Genomic DNA, 10,129 nt, shown 5'->3' on the forward strand with positions numbered 1-10,129 from the left:
AGCATAATGATAAAACATATTTAAATTGTTGGAATTTCTCTAGTAATCAACATAACTCATGTTAGACATTGCTTAAAAAATTAACACGAACGCAATACATTTTGGAAGTGCTTATTATTTTTTGATCCATGCAAACTCCAAATTTTGTAATAAAAATGTCATACTTGTCAGAACTTGATGGAATGGAGTATGTGAACTCCCATCATCATGATTCATGAACCTTGTTCTTTTCATGCAAATGACCTTAAATGGCTTCTATTTTACCTTGCCACATCCCTATAGTAAGGTTGATATTTACCTCTTTAGCTCTTATGAGCTCATTTCCTAGTCATCGATGTTGCTTTTCAACTAAATCTCCCGCAAACAATGTGCCTACATCCACATTTCATGTTTCTTTGTTGGATCCATTTACAAGTAATCCTTCCCCAATTGAGGTTGATATTTCATGACCAATTTTGGGTTAAGGAGTTTTTTAGTTTATTGGCTTTCTTTCCCCCGATCGACATCTATATTACTTCACCTAATGGAAAGATATTATCCAATTGATAGTATATGGGAACCTTTTGAGAATTTGGTTAATGCTCCTGATCCAAAATGTCATTGACTACAATGATCATTGATTGGACATCTAGAACACTCTAACTACCTACAATTTGATTGATCTTAGGCCAAAAGTAGACCTTTGTTGTTGGTCATTCAATAGACGTTGTATATCATAATTATTGGTTTAAGAAGGCAAAGTTAATGGACCCGTCAAGGGTAATGAGGGGTAGTGAAAATGCCCCGAGCCAACATCCAATCATTGGGTGCTACAACATCGAAGTAACCCACGCCACACTCCTAAGAAAAGTGTGAATGACTTTTGACAAGTGGGTACCTGTACCCGAAACTGACACAAGTGGGTAGGTAGAAAATACCTAGAGGCGTTATTTCTGCTTGCAAGGAAGGTCAACGAATAACGACGCGGAACTTTTAAAATACCTGGAAGTCCAAAGTTTTTGTTAAAGACGATAGGTAAACATCTATGGGTAGACGCTAAAAATGCTTGTTTCATGGCCTTAGAGATAAGGATTCTTTCTTGAGTTATGATGTTTTACAAGATGGACAATTAGTGTTGATCCCCCCTAAAAGATGAATGTCTCATTGAGGCTACAATAAAACCCATTAGAATTCTAGCCAAGGTAGATAAGATTTGGATCCTAGACCTTGATCCTAATGTTGTTCATCCATGGTGGGATCTATGGATAGTGGGCAAAAAACCATTATGTGAATTGGAATGGGATCCAGGCGAATGGAAGTGGTTACCTACATCATATTTTGGGGAGGATGTTAGGCCGAAGCTGTTTTTTCAATATTCGGTTCGATTGGGAAGGGAGATGTTACGACGTAGGATACCTCATTGGCTGACAGCAGCTACAACATGGTTGAGTTATAATGTTGATTCTACTCATATGACAACATTTTGGAAATGGCTATGGGCTATGCAAATTCCAAAGAAGATTATTTTATTTAGATGGTTGATTGTTCATTATGCGGTTCCTGTTAGGGTTTGGATGCATTGTAAGGATGTCGATCAAATGTGTGATTTTTGTGGATTAGAGATGGAGTCTCTTCATCACCTATTATGGTCATGTATGGCAGCTAAATTGGTTTGGAAAAGGATATTACGTTTATTGCATGAAGTATATGGCTCTAGAGTATATAAATGGGGAGCAATGATGTGGGCTGCTATTAAGGGTAAGGTACAAGATTATGAACAAGAAAAGGTTACATTTGCATTGCATACAAGAGGTCGATATGTTGAGGAAGTGTTACCGTGTATGCATAGTAATTCAATACAAATTGGGGTGGTTTGGAAGACTATTAGTTCCATAACATTGTGGGTTTTGTAGACTAGTAGATGTCGAAAGATATTTCAGCAAATTCAATGGAATGTTGTGGATGTAGTCAAGGAGATTTGGTTTACCTTGGTGCATACACTAAAAGGAGAGTATGACGCTATCAAGAGTGATTCAGATGTAGTCCTTCGAAAGAAAGAGGTTTTTAAGAAGACATGGGAAAGGATGAATGTATTTTACATGGTTAATTCTTGTTTACGTTGGAGATATCTATTAGAGATCTAAGTACTAAAGTAAGCTTAAGATAAGGATAAAGTAATGATAGATAGAAAGGAGAAAGAGAAAGAAGGGTGCCGATCCACCCGACCACCCCCGAGCGAAGGGATAGAGACGGACTCGAGCCTCGATTGGCGTCCCATACCACCGTCGTGGCGTCGAGTCGTACCTGGTGCTGGCGTGCTTGCTACAAGAGTTCACCCACCACAAGAGCAGAGTCACGATGTAGTAAAAAAGATCCTCAAATGAGGGTAGCTAGGCCTCTTATTTATAGCGATACCCAAGGCCCCCAGGCAAGTTCACACTTGACCTAATGGGTTGTCTCAATCCCGAGGATTAAAAGTAATCCTCCCCTTCTTTACACTCTCGTTTAACCCTCACACTTATCCACGTGTATAGAATACTACGGTAAATTCTCACCACGGGATATTAAATGGTCATGCCCGTAACAGTATCAACCACCTCTCTGGGTATTTCCTCCACCGATATGAGACATGGGGATATGTTAACTGTTATTGGTACTGTCTTAGGAGTTATGTATGTCAATGGCAGTCTATGAGTAGTTGAAAAGAAAGAAATAATTGAGATTTTGTGCAATCTCATTCGAGACTTATTTTCTGGTTTGGTGATATCAAAAGAAATTATGGCAAGGAAAAGGATAAGAAGTGAAATCTGAAAACGGGATTTGGAACATACTCTTGTAATCGCTAAAATACTAAATGGTATGTATGCATAATCCCATTTCTTATTATAAGATGAATGGAGTCATTGAAATAGGTGGAGAGGGATGCTCTTATGTGTGCATTCGGAAGAAGTCCGTTTCTTTTTATGTGATGGATGGTGTCATGACGCACTGTTGATGTGCAAGCAACATGTGGAAGGTTATTAGATGCATATAAATTGTTCGAAGGGCTGAGATCCCTTAAAGTGGGTGTTGATCACATGGTTGTACATGACAACATGTTCATATATGTTGGAATCATGGATCGAAGCATACAAAATGACCTCTATACCATAATGATTTGATTGAGTTTTACGTTGAATATGGAAAATAGAGGATGTTTGGTCATTGTAAATGTGGGGGTATATTGGATGCATGTGATGACCCAAAGGTGGTATCGGGAGATGTTGAATATGAACATGATGAGGAAGATTGATTTGGTTTGAACATATGCAAATTCATGGTATGTTTCAACTATTGAGGAAGTGTTCAATCAAATCTATCAAACGAAGGATTCATGGCTAGCTATTGTCTTACACAAGACGGTTTGGGGAAGGATAATCATCTCCTTTCCATTATTTTGTATTTTGTAGCTGACATGGTTATTTTAAACTAATGGAAGGATATGTTTTAAAAAAAATAGAAGTTTGTTTCATTGTCACCACCAATAATTATAAAGGGGCCAAATAGAATAGGATCAAATAATATAATAGGTGAGTATCATCATATTATGCAAGGAATTAAGTTATAGTCAACCTCATCAAGTATGAGGATATGTAGAAGGATATGAAACATGGCTTGAGGGTGGGTGATGTTGTAAAAGCACGAAAAATATGTTGCAACAAAGAGAACAAATTAGCGGATAGACAACACATTGTATGACCACAACCAACATTTGTGGATACAAGTACTCCAACTCTAGCTCCATATCATTGTCCTAAAGGGAGGATGTTGCGACCTTACAAATACCATTTTGTCAAATTATCTCCAATGCCAATGGATCCGTAGGAAAGCAACGGTGCATCTAATATAACATAGAATTATCTCATATGGATATGGATTTAATTTAGCATGGTGATCTCCATACTATACATAGGAACCAACTCAAACATTGGTTTACAAGCTCAATTTGACAATAGTTGCGAATCATTATTGTTGAGTTTCCATCATTATGTTTAACAATCAACAACGATTCGGTTCAGTTTGAGAGGTTCAAAACCGAACCATTTAATTTTTTTGAATCCTGAACCAAACCGAACCACAAAACCATTTAACCGAACCGTTAAACATTTTCAAACTGTTAAACCATTAAAACCGCGGTTTCGTGGTTCGGTTTCGGTTTTCAACTTAGGTCAAATTTAAATTATTAAATTTTAAAGATGTTCCTAAAATGCGAGAATAAGGTCTAAAAATGAAATAACTGTTTAAAACAATTTTTTTAATTTTAAAAAATAAAAAATAAAAAACCGTTTAAACCGTGATTTTTGACTGTTGAAACCGAACCGAACCGTTTTAAAAAAACCTAAACCTAAAACGAACCGGTTGAACCGTTAAGCCGCGGTTTCGGAGTTCGGTTCGGTTCAAACCGAACTGTTGCCTATTGGTAATTATGTTGCACCATATGTGGCATTGTACATGTCATGAATATATTTGTTGATTCCTTTGGAGTATATCATGTTCATTTATTTATTACAAATTGATAGTTTGATGACAAATTCATTATGCCTTGCACATGTAAAAACATTCTCAAATAACGCTATAAGTTAGCATCAATTATATGAAATCAATAACAAGTATTTGAAGGAATTACTCAAATGAATGAAAATTACATATACATATATCTCAAAAATGCATTAAAGGTCAAAGTCAAAAGTGCTTGTTATTGCATCCTTAGAATAATAGATACATAGTTCATCATGTACATCACGTAGAGTTCTCCAAAATGTATGATTGATCCCACTATCATCGCTAAAATGTGGGTTCAAATTTTTTAATCTTAGCTTGAATCAAATATAGTCCACATTGCAGGACCTCTATATGATACTCCATGTTAACTAGGAACCTTTTAAATATGAATATTCCTTAAATAATGTCGTCCTAAATGTAAAAGCATAAAAAATAGCAATATATTGAATTCTCACACTATATTTATATGTATCCGTAGTTGCCCTCAAAGGTTCGAAGTCTCGCTATAGACATAGCCAACAAATTTGCTTTTCAATTAGTTTGACAAGATTTTGCTAATCACTTTATCATTAAGTTAATCCATTGTTAAATAGAAAATAATTGGAATAATGTACAAGTTTATTATGTTTATAAATAAAAATACATTGTTTGGTATAACTGAGTTGAGAATTTGTAGAAAATCAAATTGAGTTTATTATGTTTATAAATAAAAATACATTGTTTGGTATAATTGAGTTGAGAATTTGTAGACAATCAATGGTTAATTGTACCATCATTATTTCATTGTCGATTTCATGATGAGTAATCATTTACTATCCTTTAATTGATGGATATAGTATCCTTAAATTTGGATGGAGTAGGTCAAAATTATCAAGCAACAAGCTTGCAACTAAATGCTATATTAAAACTTAATAAACAACTCAAAGGTGAGCTCAATTTTGGATATCCAAAGTTAGTTGATAAAACATGCAGCAAATGAAGCTTTTATGTTCAATTTGCTGACGTCACAATCATATACATAGGGAGGACTTATTCTAGGAGATTGTCCTTGATTAAACAGTGCACACTAATCATTCAACAAGTATCTATGGATTCTTCATTTAAATATTTAATATTGAAACACTTAATCCATGTAATTGTAATCGCAATTGCTGTTTGATTAATCAAATCTCATGGGTGTCCATGTCCCCTTCCTCACATGCACACACAATTGAACAAATTTTAATATGGAAGATTTTAATTTGACACTTAGTTGAGAAACTAGCATGCGCGAAGCTTAATAAGAAATTAAGCTATAAATTGTAATGTTGATATACTCTTATCAGCCCATCATAACTATCTTGTTTGTTTAGATAATAACACAGTCACAAACTCATGCCAAAAACATGGTATAAGTCACAAAGTATGTTGTACAATAAGTCAGGAGCTTGGATGTCTTATAGAAGTCTTGTCCCCACCACAATCTATGAGGGTTGATTTGAAGATTTTACTAGACTAGAAACACGCATCATACAAAAGTCAAATGAACATGTCCATAAATTAGAACTAATAATGACCAAAATTCATGCAAATGAGAAATGAATGGTAAAGAAAGGGCATGTCAAAAGCTTAATTGTAAAGATATATTGTGCACTTTTGACTATATCCTAGAATAATAGATGCATGGAGTAAAAATGGAGGTAATGGGACATCCATGATATTTTCTCTTGAATGTTTAGTCTAAGAAATCGATAAGTAAATCAAAGATATCACATTTGGCATTAATGAGATGTTGAGACTTTCCATATATTTTTATAGAGATAAACCAACCTCATTCTTGTTCAATGTCCAACATGAAAAATGTGTATACAAAATGAGATGCATCTATGTTGGAAACAAGAACACGAAGATTATACAATGGGGTTGGTGAGTAGGTATGAATATAATAAACGAAAGATGTGTTCACAAATAAAATGGTCCTTGTTAGGTCTTACTTATATAACCATTTACGAAGCTAATGAAAAAGAAAGGACGTGGGAAAAGATTATGTATGCCTTTTATAAGTCGATTTTCATTGATTTAGAGAAAATATATTGCTATCAACAAAAGCCAAAGTTTGAAAAAGTGAAAAGGCAATAATATTTGTATGGCCAACTATAGATTTGTTACAAAGAGATGGAAAAAATTTCGGTCAATCTAGAGTGAGAAATAAGGCATAACATGCAAGATATTAATAATGTAAAAGAGATTGAACGATTGATACAGAGCAGATGCAATATCAAATATGAAAACTACAACTAACATGCACATTTGGCTGCGTAGTGATGAACACAACATCTTATTTGGTTCAGAAAAGTATACCTTAGTTAATGGTTACCACCAACACATGTGCTTAGATTTTTGTTGTGTCCAACGATGGCTTGGTAATTACCATATCAATGGCAACAAATCACACTTTTTTCTATCTGCAAAAATAGGAATTTGTCCAATCACTTCCAAAAAACGTAGGTGTGAAAAATAATACCCCCATTTAGGGAAAGCGTAGGAGACTAAAAAACAAACAAACAAAAAAGCAACAATGGTGAAAGAGAGGGGCAATTTAGAATTCATGGATGGGGATGAGGGGTCAATAGAAATGATGAAGACTACTTACACAATATACCCATACACAAAAAAAATGATGAAGACTACTTACACAATACCCATACAATAATATAGAAATTTGGAGATGAGGTAGAAGTTTTTTAATGGAGATAGGAGGGTATATAAGAAAGTGTTGGGATGAAGGTAAGATCACCCAAGGCACCAAAAGCCAATTAAGACTCCTCTAATTTCAAGGTCATACTAGAATATGTATACATATATCTAGTCTATGTGTGAAATAATTAGAAGTGCTAGTGTGAACAAGCAAAACAGTCTATACCTAAAAGAATCTAGTTCTAAGTTTTGGTATTAGGACTGTGGAGTGACCTTTCCTATTACTTTGTTGTGTAAGTAGTTGTTCTCATAATGGAGGAAAGAAAAATGAAGGTCCTCATGGGGTCACTGGTCATTTTGGTAAGGTTCTTCTTTCAACTAATGCATGGGGTGAGTGCACAAACCCCGGGTGTGCCAGACTTCTGCAGCTCGCGGCTGATGACGACGCCCCGCACGTGTCCCACTCCTCGCACCGCCGACACATTGGAGCTGAGCAACCTCGTGGGCTCCTACTACGAGATCGGGTCGACGGCCCGGTACAAGCTAAGGAACGAGCTCGGGATGGCGTGCGCACGCACCAACTTCTCCATCGACAATGCGGGGGGGAGCAGCAGCGGTCGTGGCGGAGACTTCGATAATGGGTCCGACGGTGGCTCCTCGGGTGCGGGATCCGATGCCCCCCCTAATTCATCCGGGACCGATTCCGCGACCATCAACGTGCTGGCCTCTGGCGTGCCCGTCGTGTTCGGGCATCAGACCCTGCTCGCTGTGTCACGCATCGCCTCGGCCGCGGCCAACGTGTGCTCCAACGCGGCGCACATGTGCACGATGCTCGCCCCCGAGAGCCGGCTGTCGGAGGCGGTGCTACGCATCTCGGCGGTTTTGGACCAGATGCCGCCATCAAGCCTAGGGGACGCGTCCACGCTCAACCAAGCAATGTACACGATCAACGCGTCGGTCGGGTCCATCCACGCACGCCTCGACAGACTGTCGCGTGCCATCGGGGTGGTGGCGGGGATCAATGCGGCGCTGAGTCAGAATGCCGGGGGATCGCCGGCCGTGGATCCTCTGCTACGGACTCTGCGCGCTGGTGTCATGGGGGCCATTGAGGAAGCTCGGGAAGTCGGAGCTTTTGCAATCAATAACTTGACCTACGTCGGGAACCTTCTCGACCTCGTTGCTGGACACGTGTCACAATCTGACTCGGCACCGGCCGCTGCCGCCGACCTTCTTCAGGAGGCCTCCGCGCTCATTGACCAGGAAATGGATCAAGTCTCGAATCAGGTCATAACTATATATTTATTTTCTACATAGCTCAGCACTGATCATTGTTTAGTATCTCTTTTGATGGACATACACATACACATACATATCCTGATCCTAACGCTCCTATGTCTAGTTGTTGCAAATCTAGCCAAGGAGCGTGCGTATGTCATGTCCCCCACACCATTAGCATGGTATCCTAGGCCGATGCTGCCTACTCATTGCTTGCAGTAGCCACATAATTAACATCCCCGAGATATTGTTTGGTAGAGGTGTAGTCATTCCAGACAACAACAACGATCGTCCTTGCATAGATCATGTTTGAACTTGCAACCAAGGTTTATTATTATTTAGCAGAGTCTTACCGATTTAAGTGATTTAAACTACTTCCCCCTCCATTATGCTTATTTTGATTCGTCTTACTATGTATTATTCGCTTACCCACAGTGACATGACATATATGTATCTTTATGCATGTTGTGTGTGTGTGTCAAGGATATCTTCCTAATTATTATACTCGTAGATTATTAATATTATTAATGGACTCCCCATCCCATATTCCCATTCAGCTAAAGCGAACAATGTACTTGGTATGATAAGACGCTTGCAGACTGGATTGGGATATTCCAATATTCAAACACTAGCTGCTAGTGGCCTTAAGTTAATTAAGTAATGTCGTAGTAACCAACCATCGATGTACGTCTCTTTACATCTAGCATGGTCAAATCAAATCATTCTCAGTTAGTTTTGTAGGTAGATCAATATCGATGAGTCATCAAAAGGCCAAGTACTTTTTTGCTTAACCTTTGAATCTGTAATTTAATGTTATGCTTTTTCGAGAGCGAATGAATTTAGTAAGAAACAAAGAGACTTTTTAACAAATTTAGACACTTTTTTTAAGTAAGTAGTGATTTGGAAAGAGGAGAACTTGTTGTGGTGGTGGTGGCAGGTGACGTCTATCCAAGGGCTCCTGAACAGCATCGAGGGGCCATTGGCGGACATGGTGGGGGCGGAGCACCGGAGCAGCATGGCGGTGGGGGCGGCGACGATGGTGAACACGAGCCGCGTGGTGCTGTCGGAGGGGCAGGCCATTCAGAACCCGGACGAGCGAGGCAACATGATGCTGCGCAGGTCGTCGGGCGGCCACGAGTCGAGCAGCAGCACGACGACGACGACGCCCTTCCGCATCATCGCGGTGGAAGGGGGTGTGTCCCCTGGCATGGGGGAGTACCCCGTCCTCCTCATCTTCACCTGCGACATCGACGCCAACGGGGAGCCACTGTCGGAGCTCCTCCTGCTCTCGCGCACGCCCACCGTCGCACCCCAGACTGTCTTCTTGCTCCTCAGCGGTGCCAACCTGCAGGGCATCTTCCCCGACTGCGACAGCCCTTTCGTTCCGTCTGTCCAACGCCCTGACAACTGCGCCACCGCCTGACTCAAGGTTTTTTGTTCTGCCCCTCCCATCACCCATGCATGCATACACGCTTTGCTAAAATTGTATCCATATATGTACATATTTGTTTGTATACATGAAAAACTGTTTGTTTAGGCCATGTGTGTATGTATGTACATAATTAGGTTATTAATATTTATTTGTATGCATGTAAATGTATGTATGTATGTATGTATGTATGTATGTATTCATGTGTACGTGAAAAATCTAAATGCG

Source organism: Azolla caroliniana, unplaced genomic scaffold (assembly GCF_043228905.1).
Source record: "Azolla caroliniana isolate FFs.n. ecotype wild unplaced genomic scaffold, voAzoCaro1.0.p SCAF_13, whole genome shotgun sequence".
In the NCBI taxonomy this organism is placed as follows: domain Eukaryota; kingdom Viridiplantae; phylum Streptophyta; class Polypodiopsida; order Salviniales; family Salviniaceae; genus Azolla; species Azolla caroliniana.